At 32.9% G+C, this 18,341-nt stretch overlaps 1 protein-coding gene across 2 annotated transcripts in view; it reads left to right on the top strand.

Annotated features, from left to right (window-relative positions):
* Nucleotides 1–989: 989 nt before the first annotated feature.
* The window catches only part of LOC134724620 (RYamide receptor-like), a 67,136-nt gene continuing 49,784 nt past the window's right edge, over nucleotides 990–18,341 (top strand). Inside the window, exon 1 of one of the 2 annotated variants that reach the window (XM_063587756.1) lies at nucleotides 990–1,098. The gene's annotated coding sequence lies outside the window, so the exon portion shown is untranslated. Of the gene's footprint in view, nucleotides 1,160–18,341 lie in introns of both variants that reach the window. The other variant, XM_063587755.1, reaches the window with a different exon arrangement.

Below are 18,341 nucleotides of genomic sequence, written 5' to 3'. Positions count from 1 at the left end.
ATATTCCATTAAATTCTTTGATATTGCAAATAACCTTGCTCTTGAAAACTATGTTGGTTTCTTTAGTTTTTCAAACAAAACAAAAGACAAACTTAAATGTGTAAATGTCCTTGGAATTTCTTTAAATTCAGGAAAAATTCAATGTAGTCTTTGTTTATGAAATAGGTGATTAAAGTTTGACGGTATTGAAATATAATTATGCTTACTTTGACGATTGATTCATCTCACTATACAGATCCTTGCTTTAACGGCCGTCGTCTTTATCGTTGCAATCTGTTGGTCTTATAAAAAGTCCAATTATAGACAGGACAAATTAGTTTGAACATTAAGCTATGTTTTCCTGATTAATTGGTGTCAAACGAAGGCCGAATGCTATAATAATGTGTTAAATGTGTATCCTGAATCCTCTTAATACGACAAGCTACATTTAACAGCTTGACAAGAATTGTATATAATCTGTTGAATCTTTATATTTGGCTGATGAGAGCTTGTTTTTTTTCGTGCGTCAAAGCACTTAACTTTAAGATAAATGTGTAGGAAAAGTCAGAAATTATCTAGTATATTCATATTCACAAACATGTAAGCCAGGTTTTTTTTCGTGGCTAGTAAAATAAACATTAAAATTAACAATTTATATTTACTCGGTTCGTAATGAACTCAATGGTTCTATACTTAGATGTTCCTACTCTTTAACAAACATAAATCATATGCACGTATTTATTTGTATTGTAAACACGGTTTATTTTGAAGATTTTTGAACCCACACAACACTATACTTATTTCACTAATCTTTCCCGCTAAATTTGAAAAGGTCAAGGTTGGATACACGTCTCACAAGCAAACCCAAATGATTGATATGGATTGGTTTTAATCTCGGTTTTAATGTATAATTATATTATGTTATTATATATAATGTTCAATCAATAGTAACATATTTAAATGATCAAATCATTATGTCATGGTAGTAAATTAAAGATTAATTAACAGTACATTTAGCTGTCGTACACATATTTGTAATTAACTGTATAATGGTTGTTTTGACTTATTTTATGGAGTAGGCTTGTTTCCTGGAAGACGAACGATATCAATCTGATTTACGTGAGTACATTCCCAGTAGTGTTTACTTTCCTGGAAGACGAACGATATCAATCTGATTTACGTGAGTACATTCCCAGTGGTGTTTACTTTCCAAATTAAGAAAACAAGACATAGACATATAGTTTGTATTTAACAAATTATAATGACCCTCGACAGTTCAGTGTATAATTTTGTCATTAAATAGACAGACTAATACGAATGTATTCAAAAGACAACTCAAATGAACATCCTTATCTTTATGTTTATCTTAACTGACCATAGATTCAAGACAATATTAATATAATGAATAGAGACCTTTGGCTAGATAGTAGCGTACAAATAAATGGTATAAGAGCAATTAGTTTCGTTCTGTATTTGCTTATAAATACTCGACATATACCTTTGATTTTTTTTTATTTTATCGGTCGTGATATAGCCTGTCCTATAGTCTGCATGGTATATTGTTAATACATTGTAGGTGCTCGATCTTTTGGTACGTTTCCGTTCGTCCTTTCATCTCCATTTCTCGCCACTTATATTTGATAAGTAAATTTTATATAGTTTTTCGAATATTTCAAGGAGAATATATATGGCTACATAGAACTCTTCAGTCCGGAAACTCCTACAAAGGGAGACTTCCGTTTGGCTGTTCAGATTGGTGTCTTGTCCGCCTTGAAGAGTGACGTTAAATCTGTTACCCTACTTAAGATACATTTCCTTAATAAGTCCTGTAATATCTGTAATATTCATTTGGTACTTTGCTATTCGTTTTGGTAGTTAACCATTATTAACTTTTTGGTTATTAGCTATACTTGTGTAACCGGATGTTGTTAGCTTGTCTGATGTGAACAATAAATGTGATACTTTATTGGCGTTATTAATTTTGTTAAATCCAGTAGTTTGATGACCATCAACAATCAATACATTACAAGTCCTTATTGTTGTATTTTCTGTCCTCATCATACATACGGTAGAATCTTTTTCCAGCAGTCCTCAATTATGTGCCTTTTTCCAAAGTTGACTTTAATGGACCTACCAATTTGACTTATTTGCGGATCTTTTCTAATATACCGGAATAATTGACATTGGACGTTGAACAATAAAAATAAAAATATTCAGAAATAAGAAGTATGTACATGTATAGAATACATCTGGAGAAGATGTCAATGCTTTAGAACCTGTTGTATGTTGCTTGGTTGAATTTATGTTTCTGTAACATTGCTCTAGTTTTCAAATGCAAGACCAAACTCCTCCATCATATACCACAAACGTGAAAGCCTTCAATCACTTGATGATTAATTTTGTTAATTTTGTTCTTCTCTTGAATACCAATGAAATGTAAGTGTCACTTTAATTTTTTAATACGCTAATAAGTATTAAAGAACCCCTTTTCGACTTTGAATTTGTCACTATATCATACCCATCAAAATGGATCTGGTGTAAGCTCTAATTTTATGAACCTTGAGCACGCAATTTTTCTGACAATTGATTTGTTTTTAGTTCCTTGTTATATATTCCCCACCAGTGTCTAGTATAATAAATATGAAAGGAGGACCTGTCATAAAAAGAAAAAAGGACCTGAAATTTACAATATTCATGTAAATTTCAGGTCCTTTTTTCATTTTATATGAGCGTATACATAGAACATCAACGGCATCCTTACTTTAATCTTTGTCTAAGGGGAAAATTTACCACAATATATAATAATGAAATGTTGCTTTTATGTTTGGTGTAGAAAGTGATTAAACTTAATACATATACAATTGGAATAAGTTCATAAAAGCATTCTACGTGTTACATTATCACACCTCGGTATAAAAAAAGAGTACGTCAAGTAACTTCACATCCGAATAAAATATGTAAGACATGCCCATTTGATCAATTTTGAGTTCTCTTAATTATAGAACACGATGATATCATCAGCTTGTTCATCTTATACACTTACATGAATGCTTTATCTTCATGTAGGAATTAGGATTACTCCTGGAGATTTAACAAAATAACTATCATGATTTATATTTGTATCTTAGCTTCAAAGTGGTCTTTAACTTGTTATAATAAACGTTGTTATCATATTGTAATAAATACGTGATATGCGTTTCTAGATAGATTTACAATAAATATCTTCAATACTACATACAAAAGACTATATTGTCATCGATAGGCATATATTGTTACACACCTGCAAAAAAATCTTTGAAAACTCTCAATTACAAATAACTATTAGAATGTGGCGCAGTTACAATACGTAGTTATGTAAGAATAAAGTGTTAAGGAGTCTTAATTCAAAATTATGTGTCAATAAACATTATCTACAGAAAGGAAGAAAACGTATAACGATATTATATTCATCATTATCATCATTACTGCCATAATTTACCATTTCTATGGTTTAATAAACAAACAGTGAAGCCTGGTATCTGACGAGTTTAACTAGTATACACGTGTTCAATATACGTATTTTATTTTTCTAAAATCTAATCTTTCCTGAAAGTTGGTTCACATATCTTTTATGATTTCTAGTTGAACATTTCCATGAAACATAATATAAGCAATTAGAACAGCAGCACTTAAAAGGGCACGTGTATGCATTAAGCACATCGTCGCTTTAAATTGGACAGTTACGACAACTATACTGTCAAATCTATAGGAACCCTTCAAATAGTGCTTTTTTATGTCTATTATTATGATAAATGTCACATTATAATATGCTATACAATGTCTCATGTTTGTTGCTGATATTGTCATATCTAATTATAATTGTTAAATGTAAAATGCCCGATGTTGTACTAATATTGAAATAATAAAATATTTGATTTAATTTGATTGATATAATCACATCGGCCGTCTTGACATTTTGAATTAGAATTGTCTACCTTTAAAAGTAGATAAACTAGCTTTCTTTAACCCATAGATGTAATACCCATCTAGGTATTACATCTATATGGCAAGCCAAATTTCAGATCATACGTAAAATATCTCTATAGCAACTTAAGATGCTAATGCATATTCAACAGATTAGTAAGCTATTGCGAATGCATTTGAAAGGTAGTCATAGCTCTTGCGCATGTATTTGAAAGGTGGTCATAGAAAGAACAGAAGTGTTCCGAATAACATCCGGTGTTCCGAAAGACTACATCACTCGTCCAATATATACTGCGTAAACCATGTTTGCACCTGTCCTAAGTCAGGAATCTGGGGTGGTGTTCTCGAAAGTATCCTAAGATTCGTCCTAAGTCATAGATAAGACCAATTTTAGGACGGACTTAAGATCAACTTAGGACACTCTTAAGTTGTGTCTCGAAGCTATCTCAGACGAATCTTATGTTAGGACGTCCTAAACATAACCTAAGTCGAAATTTTAAATCGTTAAAGATATTTGTTGATTATACATTTATTAATGACGAAAATATTTAATAAAATTGTTTACGAATTTTATAATAAAATGTACAGAATAAATTGCATAATTTCCAATGTAGTTATATAAAAAAAAGATTGTTATTTAAAGTCATAAAAAACGAGTGACCGGTGAAAAATAATGTTCTTCCAATTCTTGAACCAATGCATACAAACATCATAAACTTAGTCTTCTGTGCTCGAATTAATAATTTTTTCGTGTAAATTTCGTATAATTGTCATTTTTTTTTTCAATCGGTCAGTGTTGTTGTGAAAATATGGCAGGTAATTAAAGTTCGTGTTTTGAAGCCGAAGTTTAACGATTGTCACCTGTTTGTCAACAATTGAAGACAAATAAACAAAAAAGCATGGAAAGAGAGCACGTGTTTAACATGTAAATTCAGATAATAGTTTATTTTAAGGACATCCATGCGTATTGTGGTCACCGGATTTTTACGGGATGGGTCACACTGAGGTCACCTTGCATACGGAAAATATGTCGGGGGAATTGCTTGCTAGAAGGAAGCTATTCAAATAAAGTAAACTTCTTCTAAATATGAATAAATTAAAGAATTTTCTTCAGAAAAAAGTATATGTACATAAGTTTTATAATGAAAACTATCCATTGAGTTATAAAAATCATATGCATTATTTTTTTTTTGATTTGAGGTTTCTTATGACTTTAAACTGGAAAAAAATTTGTTTTGAAAAGAGAATTTAATTTTTAGTATAATCGTATCGTGAAACACGAAGTTCAAAGTTTAAAATCATGCACCTTTTCTTTATATACGAGTTAATAACCGAGGGTGTGTTTCATTTCATGTTCATTTTCACGTAAAATAATGAACAAAAAGCTAAATCCAAACTTTATTACACTAGGATGAAGACAGGATGCTCTTAAGACACCTTGTTGGGTGTCCTAAAGTAAGGACGAAAAATGAGATATATCATAAGTTAAGAGAGCTTCGAGAACACGACTTAGGACAAAGACTTGTCATAAGATAGACGTAGGACACGTCCTAATCCTAAGATAGCTTCGAGAACACCACCCCTGATGTACAGTAGTTGTCGTTTGTTTATGTTATGTACATGTATATGTGTTTCTAGTTTTTTTTTATATAGATTAGACCGTTGGTTTCCTGTTTAAATGGTTTTACACTATTAATTTTGGGTCCCTTTAATTATAGCTTGTTGTTCGGTGTGAGCCAAGGTTACGTGTTGAAGGCCGTACATTGACCTATAATGGTTTACTTTTTTTTAAATTGTTATTTGGATGGAGAGTTGTCTCATTGGCACTCACACCACATCTTCCTATATCTATTTAAGGAACAACAATTAGCAAGGCTGTGAAAGCGAACTTGAATCACAACGGAGCTTAATCTTTATTGCCGAATTATGAAAATGTCTTCACAAACTGAAGATTTAAACATTTTGACGTCAAAATCAAAAGTAATGTGACTTTTCAAATCAAAAGAATGTTTAAACAAGAATGTGTCCAAAGTACACGAATGCCCCACTCGCACTATCATTTTCCATGTTCAATGGACCGTGAAATTGGATAAAAAATATAATTAGGCATTAAAATTAGAAAGATCATATCATAAAGAACATGTGTATGAAGTTTCAAGTTGATTGGACTTCAACTTCTTCAAAAACTACCTTGACCAAAAACTTTAACTTGAAGCGGGACAGACGGACGAACAGACAGACAGACAGACAGACGGACGAACGGACGCACAGACCAGAAAACATAATGCCCCTCTACTATCGTAGGTGGGGCATAAAAAACTAAAGAAGCTTATTTAGATTCCAGCATGATACCTTGTAGCTGCTGAATAGTCTTCAACGTCAAAAATGAAATTCTATTACGAAGAAGTCTAGTCCTACAGACAGATAGATTGGTAATCTGTCAGAATAGTATATTCTTAAAGGAGGATAGTTTACCTTACCTAACAATATGACTTCACGGTTCAGCTATCAAGCTAGCTAACCAAAGATATTACCTGCAGTTATGTATACTTATTGGAATCGGCTGTAATAGAAAGGAATGGTATCTTATTGGAACTAAGCAATTATATATAAATAAAATTTTGGTTATAAAAAGTATTTTAACAAACAGGCCGGTTGCAACCAAGCCATTTGTCGATACATTAAAGTATTTATATAAGATTCTGGGTTGTTTATCTGTGTTTAACCGTGTAAAAATAATTAATCTTCTTCGTTGACTTGGTCGGTATCAAATGAAAGTAATACAAAAACAATGAAAGTTCAATTAAATATAATACTATGATAGATCTCCGATGGTAAATATTGACCGTTTCGTTACGGCTGAAGCTTAAATTTGACGAAATAATTGCTCAATACTTGAAACAATAGCGTAAATAAATGAACGAGTCATATGTTATACACGATCCCATGAAGTAAGATTATATTGAGCAAATGTTTGCACTCTAAGAATTGATTTGTTAATTATTTACAGCTTGCGTGTATAGCATTGGCCATTTATCATCCGATGTTCTTCTGAAAAGGTAACCATGCTGTGTTCGCACGATCCCGTACTAGGGACGTTTCCGAAAACTCCGTTTATCAATTCAATTTCCTGAATTTTTAATTACCAAATCCAGAAATATACAGGGGCGGATCCAGGACTTCGGTGTCTGGGGGGGCACCATGAACCAATTTTTTTTTTTTATGTATATATATATATATGCGAGTGTGAGTGGGTGCTAGCTTTGTTTTGTTTGTTTGTTTGGTTTTTTTTTGTTATTTGTTTTGTCCTTTTTTTTTGGGGGGGGGGGGGGGGGGGTCAGATATAATCGTTTCTATATTTCAATATGTTTTACGTTTTTTACTTTTTCACTTTACTGCCAATTGATCTTTATTATATTCGACCTAAACATGCATCAAATATTTGCTACTGGACGTTTAACAAACATGCAACAATCAAACAATATTTTCTTTATATTTCATCACCTCTATATGCTTTCAACTATATTTTTTGGCCTCGCTTCCAGACTTACTTTTTTACACATTATTCTAATATCTGCAAAACACCTTCATATCTTCATAAATGGTGACCTTATAGCCTCAAACGTGTACGTGGTAATTGAAACAAGAAGTCAACAAGAAAAAACAAATATAACCGCATGCCTCGTCTTTTAGAGAAATGTATAAGTCCTAGATTCTGTTACAAACTAAATTTTAACGAAAATCAAATAGCATTTTATTAATGATTATTTAATAGGAAATGTCAATTTATTTTTTCCTGGACAGGGGGAAAGCATTAGAGGAAAGGGGAGGGGAAGTAAAACAAATTGTTGATTTCCCTTGAAAATGAGAGGGGAATGAAATATGACATTCCGTTTAAAAAACATATATTTTCTTAGTTATCAAAAAATAAATAGTTTAATTTGTTGTTGAATAAATTCAAAAAAAGAAAGTTTTGGAAAAAACATACATTTAGTACAGGGAATGTTTGAACCTATTCTTCAAATACACAGATCAGAAGTTTCACCTGGTAATCGATCTTTACCGGTATTGTAACCGGGCTGAAGTACGTCCATTATTCATAGTTCATTATTCATTATTCAATAATGAATAATGAAATAGTTCATTATTCACTATTCAATATTGAAAAATGAATAATGAATAATGAAATGGTTTATGTTTCATTATTCAAATTGAACCGGTGAATAGTGAAAAAAATATAAAAAAAATTGACCGTGACACTATAGCTACATTTTGATTTGCAATGACCATAAGAGGGTTTACGGACGACCTAAATGCAACAATATGCATCAAAATGAGGAAATATAAAAAAGAAGATGTGGTATTATTGTCAATGAGACAAACATCCACAAAAGACCAAAATGACACAGACATCAACAACTATAGCTCACCGTACAGCCTACAAAAATTAGCAAAGCCCATACCGCATAGTCAGCTATAAAAGGCCCCAATAAGACAATGTAAACAACTAACGGCCTTATCTATTTTACAAAATGAACGAAAAACTAATATGTAACACATAGACAAATGACTCCTGAATTGGGACAGACACATACATAAATAATTAAGCAGGGTTAAACATGTTAGCCAATTTTGAATAATGAAATGGATATTTTGAATAATGGAATGGACTGCTGAAACCCTTTAACCCCTAATTATAGATAAACCTTATTCCTCATTCGAAAGCTTATAACGAGAGGAACAAAATGTATATAGTCAACATGTTCCGCTACGCATATTAGAGGACTTAAATGTCGAAATACGCTTGAAAGTGAAGAAATAGCCAATTTTGAATAATGAAATGGATATTTTGAATAATGGAATGGACTGCTGCGACCCTTTAGCCCCTAATTATAGCTAAACTTTATACCTCATTCGCAAGCTTATAACGAGAGGAACAAAATGTTTATAGTCAACATGTTCCGCAACGCATATTAGAGGACTTAAATGTCGAAATACGCGTTAAAGTTAAGAAATAGCCAATTTTGAATAATGAAATGGATATTTTGAATAATGGAATGGACTGCTGCGACCCTTAAGCCCCTAATTATAGATAAAATTTATACCTAATTCGAAAGCTTATAACGAGAGGAACAAAATGTTTATAGTCAACATATTCCGCAACGCATATTAGAGGACTTAAATGTCGAAATACGCGTGAAAGTTAAGAAATAGCCAATTTTGAATAATGAAATGGATATTTTGAATAATGGAATGGACTGCTGCGACCCTTTAGCCCCTAATTATAGATAAACTTTATACCTCATTCGAAAGCTTATATCGAGAGGAACAAAATGTATACAGTCAACATGTTCCGCAACGCATATTAGAGGACTTAAATGTCGAAATACGCGTGAAAATTAGGAAATCGCCAATTTTGAATAATGGAATGGATGAATAATGGAATGGACTGCTGCGATCCTTTAGCCCCTAATTATAGATAAACTTCATACCTCATTCGAAAGCTTATAACGAGAGAAACAAAATGTATATAGTCAACATGTTCCGCAACGCATATTAGAGGACTTAAATGTCGAAATACGCGTGAAAGTTAAGAAATAGCCAATTTTGAATAATGAAATGGATATTTTGAATAATGGAATGGACTGCTGCGACGCTTAAGCCCCTAATTATAGATAAAATTTATACCGAATTCGAAAGCTTATAACGAGAGGAACAATATGTATATAGTCAACATGTTCCGCCACGCATATTAGAGGACTTAAATGTCGAAATACGCGTTAAAGTTAAGAAATAGCCAATTTTGAATAATGAAATGGATATTTTGAATAATGGAATGGACTGCTGCGACCCTTAAGCCCCTAATTATAGATAAAATTTATACCTAATTCGAAAGCTTATAACGAGAGGAACAAAATGTTTATAGTCAACATATTCCGCAACGCATATTAGAGGACTTAAATGTCGAAATACGCGTGAAAGTTAAGAAATAGCCAATTTTGAATAATGAAATGGATATTTTGAATAATGGAATGGACTGCTGCGACCCTTTAGCCCCTAATTATAGATAAACTTTATACCTCATTCGAAAGCTTATATCGAGAGGAACAAAATGTATACAGTCAACATGTTCCGCAACGCATATTAGAGGACTTAAATGTCGAAATACGCGTGAAAATTAGGAAATCGCCAATTTTGAATAATGGAATGGATGAATAATGGAATGGACTGCTGCGATCCTTTAGCCCCTAATTATAGATAAACTTCATACCTCATTCGAAAGCTTATAACGAGAGAAACAAAATGTATATAGTCAACATGTTCCGCAACGCATATTAGAGGACTTAAATGTCGAAATACGCGTGAAAGTTAAGAAATAGCCAATTTTGAATAATGAAATGGATATTTTGAATAATGGAATGGACTGCTGCGACGCTTAAGCCCCTAATTATAGATAAAATTTATACCGAATTCGAAAGCTTATAACGAGAGGAACAATATGTATATAGTCAACATGTTCCGCCACGCATATGAGAGGACTTAAATGTCGAAATACGCGTGAAAATTAGGAAATCGCCAATTTTGAATAATGAAATGGATATTTTGAATAATGGAATGGACTGCTGCGATCCTTTAGCCCCTAATTATAGATAAACTTCATACCTCATTCGAAAGCTTATAACGAGAGGAACAAAATGTATATAGTCAACATATTCCGCAACGCATATTAGAGGACTTAAATGTGGAAATACGCGTGAAAGTTAAGAAATAGCCAATTTTGAATAATGAAATGGATATTTTGAATAATGGAATGGACTGCTGCGACCCTTTAGCCCCTAATTATAGATAAACCTTATACCCAATTCGAAAGCTTATAACGAGAGGAACATAATGTATATAGTCAACATGTTCCGCAACGCATATTACAGGACTTAAATGTCGAAATACGCGTGAAAGTTAAGAAATAGCCAATTTTGAATAATGAAATGGATATTTTGAATAATGGAATGGACTGCTGCGACCCTTAAGCCCCTAATTATAGATAAAATGTATACCTAATTAGAAAGCTTATAACGAGAGGAACAAAATGTTTATAGTCAACATATTCCGCAACGCATATTAGAGGACTTAAATGTCGAAATACGCGTGAAAGTTAAGAAATAGCCAATTTTGAATAATGAAATGGATATTTTGAATAATGGAATGGACTGCTGCGACCCTTTAGCCCCTAATTATAGATAAACTTCATACCTCATTCGAAAGCTTATAACGAGAGGAACAAAATGTATATAGTCAACATATTGTGCAACGCATATTAGAGGACTTAAATGTCGAAATACGCGTGAAAGTTAAGAAATAGCGAATTTTGAATAATGAAATGGATATTTTGAATAATGGAATGGACTGCTGCGACCCTTTAGCCCCTAATTATAGATAAACCTTATACCCAATTCGAAAGCTTATAACGAGAGGAACATAATGTATATAGTCAACATGTTCCGCAACGCATATTACAGGACTTAAATGTCGAAATACGCGTGAAAGTTAAGAAATAGCCAATTTTGATTAATGAAATGGATATTTTGAATAATGGAATGGACTGCTGCGACCCTTAAGCCCCTAATTATAGATAAAATTTATACCTAATTAGAAAGCTTATAACGAGAGGAACAAAATGTTTATAGTCAACATATTCCGCAACGCATATTAGAGGACTTAAATGTCGAAATACGCGTGAAAGTTAAGAAATAGCCAATTTTGAATAATGAAATGGATATTTTGAATAATGGAATGGACTGCTGCGACCCTTTAGCCCCTAATTATAGATAAACCTTATACCCAATTCGAAAGCTTATAACGAGAGGAACATAATGTATATAGTCAACATGTTCCGCAACGCATATTACAGGACTTAAATGTCGAAATACGCGTGAAAGTTAAGAAATAGCCAATTTTGAATAATGAAATGGATATTTTGAATAATGGAATGGACTGCTGCGACCCTTTAGCCCCTAATTATAAATAAACTTTATACCTCATTCGAAAGCTTATATCGAGAGGAACAAAATGTATATAGTCAACATGTTCCGCAACGCATATTAGAGGACTTAAATGTCGAAATACGCGTGAAAATTAGGAAATCGCCAATTTTGAATAATGGAATGGATGAATAATGGAATGGACTGCTGCGACCCTTTAGCCCCTAATTATAAATAAACTTTATACCTCATTCGAAAGTTTATATCGAGAGGTACAAAATGTATATAGTCAACATGTTCCGCAACGCATATTAGAGGACTTAAATGTCGAAATACGCATGAAAATTAAGAAATAGCCAATTTTGAATAATGAAATGGATATTTTGAATAATGGAATGGACTGCTGCGACCCTTTAGCCCCTAATTATAGATAAACTTTATACCTCATTCGAAAGCTTATAACGAGAGGAACAAAATGTATATAGTCAACATGTTCCGCAACGCATATTAGAGGACTTAAATGTCGAAATACGCATGAAAATTAAGAAATAGCCAATTTTGAATAATGAAATGGATATTTTGAATAATGGAATGGACTGCTGCGACCCTTTAGCCCCTAATTATAGATAAACTTCATACCTCATTCGAAAGCTTATAACGAGAGGAACAAAATGTATATAGTCAACATATTGTGCAACGCATATTAGAGGACTTAAATGTCGAAATACGCGTGAAAGTTAAGAAATAGCGAATTTTGAATAATGAAATGGATATTTTGAATAATGGAATGGACTGCTGCGACCCTTTAGCCCCTAATTATAGATAAACCTTATACCCAATTCGAAAGCTTATAACGAGAGGAACATAATGTATATAGTCAACATGTTCCGCAACGCATATTACAGGACTTAAATGTCGAAATACGCGTGAAAGTTAAGAAATAGCCAATTTTGAATAATGAAATGGATATTTTGAATAATGGAATGGACTGCTGCGACCCTTAAGCCCCTAATTATAGATAAAATTTATACCTAATTAGAAAGCTTATAACGAGAGGAACAAAATGTTTATAGTCAACATATTCCGCAACGCATATTAGAGGACTTAAATGTCGAAATACGCGTGAAAGTTAAGAAATAGCCAATTTTGAATAATGAAATGGATATTTTGAATAATGGAATGGACTGCTGCGACCCTTTAGCCCCTAATTATAGATAAACCTTATACCCAATTCGAAAGCTTATAACGAGAGGAACATAATGTATATAGTCAACATGTTCCGCAACGCATATTACAGGACTTAAATGTCGAAATACGCGTGAAAGTTAAGAAATAGCCAATTTTGAATAATGAAATGGATATTTTGAATAATGGAATGGACTGCTGCGACCCTTTAGCCCCTAATTATAAATAAACTTTATACCTCATTCGAAAGCTTATATCGAGAGGAACAAAATGTATATAGTCAACATGTTCCGCAACGCATATTAGAGGACTTAAATGTCGAAATACGCGTGAAAATTAGGAAATCGCCAATTTTGAATAATGGAATGGATGAATAATGGAATGGACTGCTGCGACCCTTTAGCCCCTAATTATAAATAAACTTTATACCTCATTCGAAAGTTTATATCGAGAGGTACAAAATGTATATAGTCAACATGTTCCGCAACGCATATTAGAGGACTTAAATGTCGAAATACGCATGAAAATTAAGAAATAGCCAATTTTGAATAATGAAATGGATATTTTGAATAATGGAATGGACTGCTGCGACCCTTTAGCCCCTAATTATAGATAAACTTTATACCTCATTCGAAAGCTTATAACGAGAGGAACAAAATGTATATAGTCAACATGTTCCGCAACGCATATTAGAGGACTTAAATGTCGAAATACGCGTGAAAGTTAAGAAATAGCCAATTTTGAATAATGAAATGGATATTTTGAATAATGGAATGGACTGCTGCGACGCTTAAGCCCCTAATTATAGATAAAATTTATACCGAATTCGAAAGCTTATAACGAGTGGAACAAAATGTATATAGTCAACATGTTCCGCCACGCATATTAGAGGACTTAAATGTCGAAATACGCGTAATAATTAGGAAATCGCCAATTTTGAATAATGGAATGGATGAATAATGGAATGGACTGCTGCGACCCTTTAGCCCCTAATTATAGATAAACTTCATACCTCATTCGAAAGCTTATAACGAGAGGAACAAAATGTATATAGTCAACATATTCCGCAACGCATATTAGAGGACTTAAATGTCGAAATACGCATGAAAATTAAGAAATAGCAAATTTTGAATAATGAAATGGATATTTTGAATAATGGAATGGACTGCTGCGACGCTTTAGCCCCTAATTATAGATAAACTGTATACCTCATTCGAAAGCTTATATCGAGAGGAACAAAATGTATATAGTCAACATGTTCCGCAACGCATATTAGAGGACTTAAAAGTCGAAATACGCGTGAAAGTTAAGAAATAGCCAATTTTGAATAATGAAATGGATATTTTAAAAATGGAATGGACTGCTGCGACGCTTAAGCCCCTAGTTATAGATAAAATTTATACCGAATTCGAAAGCTTATAACGAGAGGAACAAAATGTATATAGTCAACATGTTCCGCCACGCATATTAGAGGACTTAAATGTCGAAATACGCGTAAAAATTAGGAAATCGCCAATTTTGAATAATGGAATGGATGAATAATTAAATGGACTGCTGCGACCCTTTAGCCCCTAATTATAGATAAACTTCATACCTCATTCGAAAGCTTATAACGAGAGGAACAAAATGTATATAGTCAACATATTCCGCCACGCATATTAGAGGACTTAAATGTCGAAATACGCATGAAAATTAAGAAATAGCCAATTTTGAATAATAAAATGGATATTTTGAATAATGGAATGGACTGCTGCGACCCTTTAGCCCCTAATTATAGATAAAATTTATACCCGATTCGAAAGCTTATAACGAGAGGAACAAAATGTATATAGTCAACATGTTCCGCAACGCATATTACAGGACTTAAATGTCGAAATACGGGTGAAAGTTAAGAAATAGCCAATTTTGAATAATGAAATGGATATTTTGAATAATGGAATGGACTACTGCGACGCTTAAGCCCCTAATTATAGATAAAATTTATTCCTAATTCGAAAGCTTATAACGAGAGGAACAAAATGTATATAGTCAACATGTTCCGCAACGCATATTAGAGGACCTAAATGTCGAAATACGCGTGAAAATTAGGAAATCGCCAATTTTGAATAATGAAATGGATGAATAATGGAATGGACTGCTGCGATCCTTTAGCCCCTAATTATAGATAAACTTCATACCTCATTCGAAAGCTTATAACGAGAGGAACAAAATGTATATAGTCAACATATTCCGCCACGCATATTAGAGGACTTAAATGTCGAAATACGCGTGAAAGTTAAGAAATCGCCAATTTTGAATAATGAAATGGATATTTTGAATAATGAAATGGACTGCTGCGACCCTTTAGCCCCTAATTATAGATAAACCTTATACCCAATTCGAAAGCTTATAACGAGAGGAACATAATGTATATAGTCAACATGTTCCGCAACGCATATTACAGGACTTAAATGTCGAAATACGCGTGAAAGTTAAGAAATAGCCAATTTTGAATAATGAAATGGATATTTTGAATAATGGAATGGACTGTTGCGACCCTTTAGCCCCTAATTATAGATAAACTTTATACCTCATTCGCAAGCTTATATCAAGAGGAACAAAATGTATATAGTCAACATGTTCCGCAACGCATATTAGAGGACTTAAAATTCGAAATACGCGTGAAAGTTAAGAAATAGCCAATTTTGAATAATGAAATGGATATTTTGAATAATGGAATGGACTGCTGCGACGCTTAAGCCCCTAATTATAGATAAAATTTATACCGAATTCGAAAGCTTATAACGAGAGGAACAAAATGTATATAGTCAACATGTTCCGCCACGCATATTAGAGGACTTAAATGTCGAAATACGCGTGAAAATTAGGAAACCGCCAATTTTGAATAATGGAATGAATGAATAATGGAATGGACTGCTGCGACCCTTTAGCCCCTAATTATAGATAAACTTCATACCTCATTCGAAAGCTTATAACGAGAGGAACAAAATGTATATAGTCAACATGTTCCGCCACGCATATTAGAGGACTTAAATGTCGAAATACGCGTGAAAATTAGGAAATCGCCAATTTTGAATAATGAAATGGATATTTTGAATAATGGAATGGACTGCTGCGATCCTTTAGCCCCTAATTATAGATAAACTTCATACTTCATTCGAAAGCTTATATCAAGAGGAACAAAATGTATATAGTCAACATGTTCTGCAACGCATATTAGAGGACTTTAAATTCGAAATACGCGTGAAAGTTAAGAAATAGCCAATTTTGATTAATGAAATGGATATTTTGAATAATGGAATGGACTGCTGTGACGCTTAAGCCCCTAATTATAGATAAAATTTATACCTCATTCGAAAGCTTATAACGAGAGGAACAAAATGTATATAGTCAACATGTTCCGCCACGCATATTAGAGGACTTAAATGTCGAAATACGCGTGAAAATTAGGAAATCGCCAATTTTGAATAATGAAATGGATATTTTGAATAATGGAATGGACTGCTGCGATCCTTTAGCCCCTAATTATAGATAAACTTCATACCTCATTCGAAAGCTTATATCAAGAGGAACAAAATGTATATAGTCAACATGTTCCGCAACGCATATTAGAGGACTTAAAATTCGAAATACGCGTGAAAGTTAAGAAATAGCCAATTTTGAATAATGAAATGGATATTTTGAATAATGGAATGGACTGCTGCGACGCTTAAGCCCCTAATTATAGATAAAATTTATACCGAATTCGAAAGCTTATAACGAGAGGAACAAAATGTATATAGTCAACATGTTCCGCCACGCATATTAGAGGACTTAAATGTCGAAATACGCGTGAAAATTAGGAAATCGCCAATTTTGAATAATGGAATGGATGAATAATGGAATGGACTGCTGCGACCATTTAGCCCCTAATTATAGATAAACTTCATACCTCATTCGAAAGCTTATAACGAGAGGAACAAAATGTATATAGTCAACATGTTCCGCAACGCATATTAGAGGACTTAAATGTCGAAATACGCATGAAAATTAAGAAATAGCCAATTTTGAATAATGAAATGGATATTTTGAATAATGGAATGGACTGCTGCGATCCTTTAGCCCCTAATTATAGATAAACTTCATACCTCATTCGAAAGCTTGTAACGAGAGGAACAAAATGTATATAGTCAACATGTTCCGCAACGCATATTAGAGGACTTAAATGTCGAAATACGCGTGAAAGTTAAGAAATAGCCAATTTTGAATAATGAAATGGATATTTTGAATAATGGAATGGACTGCTGCGACCCTTAAGCCCCTAATTATAGATAAAATTTATACCTAATTCGAAAGCTTATAACGAGAGGAACAAAATGTATATAGTCAACATGTTCCGCCACGCATATTAGAGGACTTAAATGTCGAAATACGCGTGAAAATTAGAAAATCGCCAATTTTGAATAATGAAATGGATATTTTGAATAATGGAATGGACTGCTGCGATCCTTTAGCCCCTAATTATAGATAAACTTCATACCTCATTCGAAAGCTTATAACGAGAGGAACAAAATGTTTATAGTCAACATGTTCTGCAACGCATATTAGAGGACTTAAATGTCGAAATACGCGTGAAAGTTAAGAAATAGCCAATTTTGAATAATGAAATGGATATTTTGAATAATGGAATGGACTGCTGCGACCCTTAAGCCCCTAATTATAGATAAAATGTATACCCAATTCGAAAGCTTATAACGAGAGGAACAAAATGTATATAGTCAACATGTTCCGCAACGCATATTAGAGGACTTAAATGTCGAAATACGCGTGAAAGTTAAGAAATAGCCAATTTTGAATAATGAAATGGATATTTTGAATAATGGAATGGACTGCTGCGACCTTTTAGCCCCTAATTATAGATAAACCTTATACCTAATTCGAAAGCTTATTACGAGAGGAACACAATGTATATAGTCAACATGTTCCGCAACGCATATTAGAGAACTTAAATGTCGAAATACGCGTGAAAGTTAAGAAATAGCCAATTTTGAATAATAAAATGGATATTTTGAATAATGGAATGGACTGCTGCGACCCTTTAGCCTCTAATTATAGATAAACTTTATACCTTGTTCGAAAGCTTATAACGAGAGAAACAAAATGTATATAGTCAACATGATCCGCAACGCATATTAGAGGACTTAAATGTCGAAATACGCGTGAAAATTAAGAAATAGCCAATTTTGAATAATGAAA

Source organism: Mytilus trossulus, chromosome 7, assembly GCF_036588685.1.
Source record: "Mytilus trossulus isolate FHL-02 chromosome 7, PNRI_Mtr1.1.1.hap1, whole genome shotgun sequence".
Lineage (NCBI taxonomy): Eukaryota > Metazoa > Mollusca > Bivalvia > Mytilida > Mytilidae > Mytilus > Mytilus trossulus.
Note: the sequence above shows the minus strand (reverse complement) of the source record. Positions and strands in the feature narration are given on the sequence as shown.